Below are 10,402 nucleotides of genomic sequence, written 5' to 3'. Positions count from 1 at the left end.
GCTAGCCTATGGTATGATTGTTGTTCGTCCTATGGACTAAAACTCTCCGGTTTATATAGACATCGGAGAGGGCTAGGGTTATACAGAGTCGGTTACAATGGGAGGAGATCTTCATATCGTATCGCCAAGCTTGCCTTCCACGCTAAGGAAAGTCCCATCCGGACACGGGACAGAGTCTTCAATCTTGTATCTTCATAGTCCGGGAGTCCGGTCGAAGGTCATAGTCTGGCCATCCGGACACCCCCTAATCCAGGACTCCCTCAACCGACTTCGGCCTTTCGAATACAAGCTAGACACCATATGGAACATGCAACCACATATGACACCGCGAAGTTAAAGCAGGCACCTGGGATGGTGGTTCATTGCGAGCGAGGTCATCAACTCCAGAGCTACATTTACCGTCTCCATCTGCTGACATTGCGCCCTTTATAGCACGGTAACGTGCCATGCCTACCCGCGTTGCAAGCTGGAGCAACTTCTCTCTTTTCTTTTCTGCTTCTCTCGAGGCAGACTCTGAAATACCCTTGCATAAAAACACAATAGTGAGAGTATGGGTGAAGTGTGTGCAGAACTAGTGCACTGTAAAAGTAGGAGATAGCAGGTGGCTAAAAAATAAATGACAGGAGACATATGATAGCTCTACAACATTGCATGGCAAGCAAAATTAGATTCTACTGCGTATGATTTTGTAATATATGAGCACTGGAAATGCAGGTACTCCTCCAGCACACCACCACATGTGGTCATATCAAGATAACAGTCGACTGAAATAAATAGGTCCGTTGATTTTCTTAATGAACCGTCTGATCTATAAGGAACAGGCAGATGGCCTTCGTCTACCTCCCGCCAGTCACTGTTGACGATCTTTCTCGAACCGCCGCCGACCACCAGCCCAGACCCCTGCCTCCGCCGCCCCACCCTCCCCTCAACCTCACGCCACCACCATGCTTGGCAGCTCCCCCAGGCCATCCCTTTAATCCCGACCGACCTCCAGATCGGGCGCTAGTAGCTCTAGGCCCCACACGCCCCAAAGGTAAACACCGAGGCGTTGATTCCCCGGCGTAATAGGCGGACTAGCGCCTGTTACGCCAGGGAATGCTTCCATTAATTGGGAATCAACTGAGCAGGAATTGAAATTCGAGGGGGGGGGGGCGACGGACCTCTAGCAAAGGGAAATAGTATATGAATAGAAACCTTGTGCATCGCGAGTTACTAGGAACATCTAGTATCAAGAAGAAGCGGTCAACTAGTGTCTTTTGTGGGATGAATATCGTGCAAGCAGACACGTAAAATTTGCAAAAATAAGGGAAGAGGAGTACCCTTATCGGTTTCCAATGTGGTCTCCTCCATATGTCACGGCGATCTTATTTTTTCTCTCGGGGGAACTGATGTTTTGGAGAACCGTGGATCATTGGACGAACCCATGGCCAAATTGTTGACTGTGTTGCTGTGGCTGTATATCGGTGGAGGGGAAGCAGATCTGAGGCGGCGAAGGCCGGCGTAGCAGGAACAGCTCTTGTGCGCTGGACGGTGGCGAAGTTGGAGCAGTAGTGAGGCGCAGGACGGCGTGGTTGAACTGGCTCGGGTACGGACGGCTTGGCCTCAGCTTCAACTACCAGCCGTGGAGGGCGTTGCGGTTGAGGTTGCAGTGGACGACGATGTCGGGGTATCGGCTCCGGCGTGATGGAGGAGGGCGGCGGTTGATGGGTGGGATGGGGTGGTGGGCGGAGGACGCCGGGGTTTCGCGGCTGGTGGAGAGGTAGTCTTTGCGCCCACGGATTATGAATGGGGAATCAGATGGGTGGGCGGGGGGCCATGTTTCGGTCTGTGATGCGCTTGTTTTTGGCTTTTTTGAACAGAAGATGGGACGCTTGTTTGAAATTTAGGAAAAGTACGAACTTTGCCCCCCTCTTAAATTTCATACCTAATGCGGGTCGGGGGTAGGATGGTAATCCCAGGTGTCCCAAATAGTGGGCGGGAGCGATTTCGACCGCGCGCATGTGTGCTTAGGCGGCCATTGTGTATGAATGTTTTTCGGAGGCAGTTGCGTGGCGTCTAGATGAAGCTACAAACCTACCCCGGTTTAGACCTTTGGAGGTCGGACCGGCAGGTTCCACGGGTTGGAGTTATTATAGAAAAGTAATTTCCTTGTACTACCAAACATTGGTCTCACGCGGTTTTGGGCGAGTAGAGGCTCTTTTGGCGCTTCGTTCGAAATTTTGAAACACAAGCATTCACGTTTAGAGTACTCTTGAACTTTGAGGATTGACCTAAATAGACAACGTTAAATTTGACCTTGTATGTCTGAAAACCTCATTAAATTATCCGCTTGTTTTTGAATTTTTGACACTTGAAAATCCTATAACTACGATTATTTTGGAATGGAGGAGCTAAATTTGAATCTATTTCGTACATACATATGCTATTATGTACAAAATCAGAGCAAAGATTGGTGCCCCCATAATTTAGGTATGATTTACAAATGCCATGATAACAAATTCAAATAATTGAATGGACTTCATGTTGAATTTGATTTTTTTAAACCACCTTAAGTTGAATTCAAATGTATGCTAGTTCATAGGTAGCTATTTATAATATTCATTATATAACTTTCGTATGTATAATGTGCTTTACACACACAACATGAACTATACTCACCTTTATATTCGATTGCTAAAATGATGCATTGTCTGGAGTTCAAAATACTAACTATGTGGATCAATTTTATCAAATAATAACATAGACATGCTCAAATTCGATAGATTCTAGATGTCTGATGGATCAATGACCGTTCCTTACGCGAACTGAAACTATCATGATCCCATCCTAATATTTGGATACAATTTATATCTTTAATCAATGTGTACAGCAGTCTTTTACGTGTAGTTTCACTCTCCATCGATGGTCTCTCACACATGCTCACACACCCTCTCCCGAGGTGTCTTTCTCGCACACATGCTCTCGATATAACCCTCCCTCCCTCTCATAACCATTTACGACTATTTTCACTAACCTTTATCACAAGCACTCTTCCTCTCGCAAGCATACACCCACACAATCCCCATCGACCCTTTCTATATACATAGACCTGCCTACGTGTCCCCTGTACGCACATTATCTTTAGGCATGTCTCTTAGGCATTGTCTCACACCTCTCTTCCTAATCAACGAGTATGATTCTAGCAGAGCATTCTGTAGGATGCCCCTTAAAGTTTGGTTGGATGAATAGTAATATCAGAGATAAGGGGGTTACCTTAGTCCTAGAACCTAGGGTTACAAATCCTAGCCGGCTTTCTCAGTGGACACAGAGTTCTTCACAATTATGCTATATTTGTCTTGTACGACTAGTCATCCATGGGTCTCCCTAAATGCGTCACGGGCTGACCAATGTGGCATAGGATGGTACCAAACGAAGGGCCTCACCTCGACCCACCGGACCTCACGCGGTGACACACCCGCTGCCCCCACGTCTCGTTATCTTCTCACACCCACACATACCAACACAAACACCACACACACACAAAATATTCTCCTGGTGCCTCTATCCCCTCCCCCCTTGCATATACACACTCAAGGGAATCTCTCGCTGTGACGTCATATTTGTCTCTCTCTCTCTCTAGACCACTCTCATTTCTCGTGCTATCTCTCCCACCCCCCTTGCCGGCCCCTCTATCCATGCCTCTCTCGAATACGTAATACACACACATACCTCTCTAGGCCCTACCAAATGCATCAACTACACATTCACACATGTTACATCACGTACCCCATTGATCTAAAAATCCCTCTCTTCATGTTTATTTCGCATACAACATTCCTTTTGAATAAAGTGTGGCAAAAAGTTATTTTAGAATTTAAACATATATACAACATTACAAAGTTATATGGAGGAGTATGAACGCTAATTTGCATTGCATGGTGCCCACGATGATATTTATTCTGCACTATGAATTTGTATATTTTTATATTATATATAAAGTTATTCATAATAAAGAGAAATGAAGAGCATCTCTCTCTCTCCATCGCATACCCCCTGTTGGGGATATAACTATTGAGTTAAACCGCCCAGGAGGGGCCAGTTATACTCACAAGGAGTCATGTACAAGAGCCCATGAAGATGAAGGCTATGGCGTTTTAACTATGAAGACTTAGAGGCCCAGAGCCCAATGGCGGATTAGGGCCCATAGTAGTAAACCGCCATAGATGTATAACTTGTATTGTAAGTCAGGAAAAGGAGAAACCGAGCCGGACACTTGTATGAGCCAGCCTCGGGATTCTGTAGACTGGCCGGGAATCAACCTGTGTATATATAGGGATGACCCGACGGCGGTTTAGGGACAAGAGACAACAACTCTAGAACTAGGCAAAGCATATCTGCTCCCTGGTAATCGAGACCACATCAAGAACAACACAACTAGATCGTAGGCTTTTACCTTCACCTCCAGGGGCCGAACTAGTATAAACTCCATGTGTCCTTTGTCCGGTTTAACCCCTCTAAGCTAACCCGATCGCGATGGCTCCACGACTAAGTCCTTTCACTAGGACATCTGACATGATAATTCCCCGACAGTTGGCGCCCATCATGGGGCGATCGCACGATGGTTTCAAGTTCTTGGAGGGCAAGTTCGAAGGGCTTAACGGATACGCAGTGGTCCGGATGACCAAGACTCGTCGCGGCAAGCTCTACATCGACGATGCAGGTTGGGGCCCCGACGCTGGCTCAATTGAGTATAGGTACCGGGTCCCCTTCAGAGGAATTCACGTCTTCATCGGCAAGATCGGTGAACCGGGCCCTGAGCCGGACATCTGCACGGACCTCGTCGAGACGGCTCAGCGTGCGAGCCCTGCCCGGGGTCAGCCCGCCATGAAGCATGTGTTCATAGGATGTATCCATGGGATTGAATCTGAACTGATGTCCGATGGTAAGACGGATGTCTACTCCGATGACGAGTCATCTACCGGTGAGACTGAGTCTTTGTATCAAGTTCAGGATGGCCTATTTGGGGGGTATTCCGACGGCAGCAGTATTCCGGATTCCTTTGAACCGCCAAACTGGGTTGTAATCTTCATGGCTGGCACGCAACTCACCCCACAATCTTCAACAGCAGCGGCGATAATCTCCGGATCAGCAGCTGGGGCAGGTGGCCCTATGCACCCGCCGGTTCAAGTCTTGTCCGGATTATTGGATGCTTTAGCAACATTGTTGGCTACTGAACTTACTCCGGATAAATGGGATGAGCATAATACGGAAGTTAGAAACTTGCGAGATCAGATAACTCAGGCGAAGGAGGACATGGCTACTGAGGAGACCAGGATGGTCGAGGAATGAACCGCTTTAAATGCTAAGGCACAGCGAGTTCATGCAGAGGCTTATCGGCTTATGTTGGATCAGAACGCTTCAAACGAGGTGATGAGGAGAAGGCACCAATCTCGTCTGCCATCGGTTTACGAAGGAAGGAATCTCTTTAACACGCCAGGAGTGGGCACTAGCAACCCACCCATGGTGAACCAGATTGAAGCACCCAGGATGGGAGCGCCGGATCAGCCGGGCAAGATGGGTCCGCCTCAGTAGAATCGTGATCCGCCTCAATACGCACCAGCACCACCGGGTCATTTTCCCACCCCATTGGACAACATGATTGCTGCGGCGTCAAGATTGGCTGCTATTCCGATGGAAGGTGACTCCCCCGCGGCGGTTGAGACACGACGGGCTAGGCATTTACTCCATACAGCAATGGTTCAGCAACAGGCTTATTCATACAGTCGGGACAGGATACACTCTACCCCTCGTCCAAGCCGGAGTTACAGCAGGCGTGTTGAAGAGCCAGCTGTGTCAAGTAGTGGACAGAATAATAATCTGCCGCGGAGGCCTAACCCGGTAGGGGGAAGGAATGAAGCGCAGGATTTAGTGGACCAAGGACGAGCGCACTGTGGTGCCGGATTGACTGCACAGGACATGGAGCGCCAACTTATGCCGGTTCATCCGACTACTACAGTAGAGCCAGGGGTTGCCTTTACCACTTTGGGAGTGCCATGTCTCACACCGGCCCTGCGCAACGCGTGTTTACCCAAGGATTTCAAGGGCCCTCGAAAATTACCCAATTACACTGCTGATTTACATCCTGGGTCATGGGTAGAAAGCTACGAGATGGCCATGGAAATGCTGGATGTGGATGGAGCGGTGTGTGCTAAGTATTTCACTATGATGCTAGAAGGAACAGCTCGCACTTGGCTAAAAAGTTTACCACCCAATTCAATTGGGTCATGGGAGGCGTTGAAGAGCCGGTTTATCAATAACTTCAAGTATACTTGCAAGCAACCGATGTCAATTGTTGATCTTGCATTGGGTACGACTACCCATTGGGTACGCCGGGTTTCTGAGATCTTGCATTCATCTGACCGCATCAATGCAGACTCAGCAATCATAACGTTGGAAGGCAATTGCAAGTTCAAACCTTTGAAGCTCAAGTTGGGGCGGTCGAAGCATCACTGCAATGATATGGAAACACTCATGGGGGCTCTGGTTAAGTATGTTGACTCTAATAATACCAAGGATCCCGAGTCTGACGAGGAGAAGTCGGGAAAGGGAAGGAAGAGTGGCAATGCCAAGGGACAGCAGCCTAACCCGGCGAGCAACGGCAACAACGGTAAACATAAAGCGGATAATTCAGATTTTGTAGCTAACACCAATGTGCAGGGCAATAATCAGCGTCGTAAAGGTAAACCGCCCCAGCGCGGTGGCGGTATGAATCTGGAGCGTATGTTGAATCAGCCTTGCCTGAAGCACGGGACGAAGGAGATTCCAGCCACACACCTTTGGAAGGACTATTTCATTATGCGGTAGTTTAAAAACTCTGACCTTTCCAGTATGATCAGGGCCCATCCGGCGGTTCAGGATCTCATGGGCCGGGTTATGGTGGTGGCGGTTCAAACTCCGGATTCCAGGGCAACCAAGGCAATCAAGGCAATCAGAACAACTAGGGTGGTTATAATCAACAGAATAATCAGGGAAATCAGCAGCAATCGGGTTATCAGAATCACCCGAAGCAATTGAGTAGTGGGCAGTATCATGTTTTCACCACTAGCTTGTGCAAGCGCGATCAGAAGCTTCACAAGAGGGCAGTAAATGTTGTTGAACCGGCAGTGCCATGTTACTTATGTTGGTCTGAGAAGCCCATTGTGTGGAGCAGAAAGGATCATCCACCCCAGGTTGACAATCCGGGTCATCTGGCTTTGGTGGTGGCACCTCAGGTTGGAGGTTATAATTTCACCAAGGTGCTCATGGATGGAGGGAGCGGTATCAATATTTTGTATTATGAAACCTTCCGGCGCATGGGATTGACAGATAAAAATCTTAAACCGTCAAATACTATTTTCCACGGAGTGGTACCAGGAAAATCGGCATGCCCAGTTGGTAAGATAAATTTGGAAGTGGTATTTGGAGATGACCGTGATTCCAGGTCAGAAACCTTAACCTTTGAAGTGGTAAAAATCCAGAGCCCATATCACGCCCTATTTGGACGGTCGGCCTATGCAAGGTTCATGGCAAGGCCCTGTTATGTTTATCTACAGCTCAAAATGCTGGGTCATAAGGGGACCATTACAATACATGGGAGTCGGAAGATAGCCTTGGACTGTGAAGAGGGTGATGCGGCTTATGCTAAGTCGGTTTGTGCGGCAGAAGAGTTGAAGTTCTACAAGGACAACGTTGATCCGGTAGATATGACTCCTCTGAAGAAGCCCACCACAGAGTATGACCCAACCCTGAAGTTCAAACCGGCTGATGAGACTAAGCTAGTTGATTTTGTTCCTGGCGATTCATCCAAACAGTTTAGTATCAGCACTAATCTGGATCCAAAATAGGAAAGCGCGCTCATCGAGTTCATCCGTGAGAACCGGGACATCTTTGCATGGAAACCTTCTGACCTGCCAGGTGTACCGAGGGAACTCGCTGAGCACAATCTCAATATTGATTCCAAGTTTAAACCGACCAAGCAATTTCTTCGTCACTTCAACGAAGAAAGACGCAAGGCCATTGGTGAAGAGGTAGCTCGGCTGTTGGCTGCGGGGTTTATCGTTGAGGTTTTTCATCCAGAATGGCTGGCCAATCCGGTGCTAGTGCTTAAGAAGAATGGCACTTGGCGCATGTGTGTGGATTACACGGACTTGAACAAAGCTTGTCCGGCCGATCCTTTTGCTCTCCCTCGTATTGATCAAATCATTGATGCTACGGCAGGTTGTGAGCGTTTGAGTTTTTTGGATGCTTATTCTGGTTAACATCAAATCAAAATGGCGGTTAAGGACCAGGAAAAAACAACTTTCATCACTCCCTTTGTAGCCTTCTGCTATGTTTCAATGCCCTTTAAGCTCAAGAGTGCCCAGGCGACTTATCAGCGCTATGTGCAGAATTGTCCTCATACCCAAATTGGGCGCAATGTTCATGCTTATGTGGACGATATTGTGGTCAAATCCAGGAAGAAGGAGACGTTGATTAAAGATTTGAAGGATACCTTTGACAAACTTCGAGTGTATAAAATGATGCTCAATCCGGCCAAATGCGTCTTCGGTGTTCCGGCAGGCAAGCTCTTAGGTTTGCTCGTGTCTAACAGGGGCATTGAGGCCAATCCGGAAAAAGTCAAGGCTATTACGTCTCTGGCTAAACCGGCGTGTATCAATGATGTTCAGCGTCTAGCGGGTCGGATTGCAGCCCTGAGCCGGTTTATCAGCCGTTTGGGAGAGAAGGTGATCCCTCTGTATCAGATGTTGAAGAAAACTGACACTTTTGTCTGGAGTGACGCTGCTAATGCGGCGTTTGAATAGTTGAAGAGGTAGTTGGCTGAACCGCTGGTCCTTGCCGCTCCGGTCAACGACGAGCCGCTGTTATTATATGTGGCTGCTAATGCCCGGGCTGTCAGCCAAGGAAGCTGGGAAGGAATATCTGGTTCAAAGGCCGGTTTACTACGTCAGCGAAGTGCTCATTGAGTCAAAGCAAAGATATCCGCATTGGCAGAAGCTGGTATATGGGGTTTTCATGGCGATTCAGAAGCTTAAGCAATACTTTCAGGGCCATCCCATCACAGTGGTCAGTTCTGCTCCTTTGGGCGATATAATTCAGAACAGGGAGGAAACTGGCCGGGTTGCAAAGTGGGCTATTGAGCTTGGATCACACAGGTTGAAGTATATGCCTCGAAAAGCTATCAAGTCTCAGGCGCTTGTTGACTTCATCAATGATTGGACAGAGTTGCAGGCACCGGAAGACAAACCGGATAACACATATTGGACTATCCACTTCGACGGGTCCAGGCAATTGGAGGGCTCGGGGTGGAGTTGTCCTTACTTCCCCTCGAGGTGATAAAATTCGTTGTGTTCTCCGCTTAATGTTTCCTTGTACTAACAATGCAGCTGAGTACGAGGCCTTACTCCACGGTCTCCGTGTGGCTAAGGAAATGAACTTAAGCCGGGTACGATGCTTTGGAGACTCTGATCTGGTGGCGCAGCAAGTTTCTGGCACTTGGGACTCTAAGGATCCACTCATGGCGGCTTACAGACGAGAGATGGATATTGTGGCTGGTCATTTCAAGGGTTATCAGGTTGAGCACATTGATCGGCGCAAAAATGAAGCAGCAGATGCTTTAACCTGGCTGGGGTCTCAGCGTAAACCGGTCCCACCCAATACCTTTCTGGATATCCTGCATAACCTGTCTGTTAAGTTGCCTACAGAGGAGGATTTAGCTATTCTGATCCGGAGGCACGGTTGGTGGCCGCTTTACATGTAATTCCGGATTGGACGGTTCCATATTTGGCGTAAAAGAACCGGGGCGAGTTACCAGAAGATGAAGTTCTGGCCAGACAGATAGAAGATGAAGTTCTGGCCAGACAGATAGTCCGACGCTCAAAGTCCATGGTTGTTCACAATGGCGAGTTACATCACTACAGTGTCTCGGGCGTGTTCCAGCGCTGTATTTCTCCTGAAGATGGCCAAGAGATTTTTTTGTGAGATCCACGAAGGGGGTTGTGGTCACCACGCCGGTTCAAAATCCCTGGTTGCTAAAGCTTTTCATCATGGTTTCTACTAGTTGACGGCTCATGCTGATGCTGAGGACCTGGTAAAGTGGTGTGACGCTTGTCAGAAGTTTTCATGCCGAGCTCATGTTCTGGCTCAAGAGCTACGGATGATTCCAATCACTTGGTCGTTTGCTACTTGGGGGTTTGATATGGTGGGACCTTTTAAGTGATCCAAAGATAAGAAGACCCACCTGTTGGTGGCGGTTGACAAGTTCACTAAATGGGTTGAAGTGGAGCCAGTAAGCAAGTGTGATGCAGCCACGGCGGTTCAATTCCTCAAGAAGGTGATCTCCCGCTTCGGTTTTCCACACAGCATCATCATGGATAATGGCACGAAC

This window comes from Triticum dicoccoides, chromosome 3B (assembly GCF_002162155.2).
Source record: "Triticum dicoccoides isolate Atlit2015 ecotype Zavitan chromosome 3B, WEW_v2.0, whole genome shotgun sequence".
Lineage (NCBI taxonomy): Eukaryota > Viridiplantae > Streptophyta > Magnoliopsida > Poales > Poaceae > Triticum > Triticum dicoccoides.
The sequence above is the reverse complement of the archived record's forward strand: the minus strand, read 5'-3'. Positions refer to the sequence as shown.